The sequence below is a fragment of the Solanum tuberosum genome, unplaced genomic scaffold (genome assembly GCF_000226075.1).
Source record: "Solanum tuberosum cultivar DM 1-3 516 R44 unplaced genomic scaffold, SolTub_3.0 scf00235, whole genome shotgun sequence".
NCBI classification, from domain to species: Eukaryota; Viridiplantae; Streptophyta; class Magnoliopsida; order Solanales; family Solanaceae; genus Solanum; species Solanum tuberosum.
In genome coordinates this window covers 416,067-417,889 of record NW_006239159.1, presented here as the reverse complement: position 1 = coordinate 417,889, position 1,823 = coordinate 416,067, and positions in this window count along the sequence as shown.

Here is a 1,823-nt window from a genome sequence, read left to right as displayed (position 1 = left end):
AAGTCTACTTGTGAAATGCATGAATGAAGTCCCATACCCCCATTCATACTAAACAGAACCCCTTAAGGAACCATGCAAATACTGTTGTGGGAGTTTTTCTAACCGACAACCATCACTTAAGAGTTATTGTGATAATACAACGTTTTGCCTCAACCTGCCAGGTGTTGACACCCAATTTTGGCTCTCCACATCTAATAATAATAATAATAATAATAATGATAATAATAATAATATATATATATATATATATATAAATATGTTATGTTATGAAATTTTTATAGGAACACGAAAATATTTTTAATTATTTATTTTTACCTAATAAATTTATTTCATTTTTTATATAAAAATTAAATATGTTATGTCACTACTTACTTTCTCATTTTTTAAATAAGTGTCGTTCTTAAGAATTGAATCTATTTTGTTCAAATATAATTTCTTTTGTCACAATGGTTATTTTTCACATATTATTCAAAATTAGAAAGCTTAATTAATTAATGAGTTACTAATCTATATTAATTTAATTTTAAGAACGACTAATTTTATCAAATAAGCTAATTTTGCAAAATAATTATCTCTTATGGCTATTTAATAAATAAAGTAGTTATAATTTAAATGAATTTAATTTGAGCAAATTTGGCAATCCAAGTCTTCTTAAACCGGCCAATCTGTGTATGTCACGTAGGCGAGCACATGGATTGTGCTTCTTTAGCTTAAATCTTGACCCTACGATTAAATCTAACGGTCCTAGTTAATTAAGCTTTTTCCATTATTTAATATATATATATATATATTCCTTTTAATTCCTGATTTATCTTAACCGTCCGATTGATTGATCGGACGGCCCGGATTAAGTAAGCCATTTTCAATCTTTCCCAAATAGTACAACCCCCCATCGCCTCAAACTTCTTCTTTTCCCAGGAAATCACGCTTCTCATTCCCCAAGTTCCTTCTTCCCCAGGCGTTTCACCCCTTTCCCAGGTCCTGCCAAAGAAAACGTCCATGAACCGCCGGAAAACAACAATATCCGGCAGTCTCCAACATCATGCACTCTCCCATCGCCTCACAATTTCTCCTCCTTCCCTAGGCGCTGCCTTTCCCCAATCCCCGTCATTCCTTCGTCCCATCAAGTTCGCCATGAACCGCCGGAAAACAACAATATCCGGTGGTTTCTTGCTTTATGTCTCCTCCATCACCCCTTTTTGATGAAAAGAGACACCTTATGCCGCATATGCCTGATCCCAACGGCTCCAAAAATCTGAAAAGTTGATGTCGATTTGAATTTAGTTGCAGTCCTCTGCCCCCAAAGAAATTTGGATTTCAAATCCGACTTTGAAGTCTGATTTCACCTATAAAAGGGCAGGGTCTTCCCATTTGAAAGGATCAAGAACAGAATCGAGAAAAATCCAAGAAGACCCAAGAATCGACTAAAAATCATCCAGAAAAGGTTTGAAAATTCACGCTGCAATAGAGAAAGGGCAACTGATTTTAAAGTTATTATCATTGTTCCCTGTTTTCATTTCTTTTTCGAGTTGAGCTTTTGAGAAAGTTTAAAGTAGAATTCTTGACGTTAAAGCTCTTGTTTGCTACTCTACACAAGGTTCGTAATCTCCCTTATTTCCTTTAGTTTTCATGAATCAATTATAGTTGTTTAAATGTCCCCATTTTTTACTTTGTTTTGTTTTTTTTCAATTTTATTTTTATATTTTTTTGTGTTTCCAGAATCTTGCCTCGGTTCAGTTTGAGTTGAAAATTAGTCTGTGAGTAGTTTGTAAAATATTGTGATACATGTACCTTGTTAAAAATTCAGAATTCAAAGAAAAAAG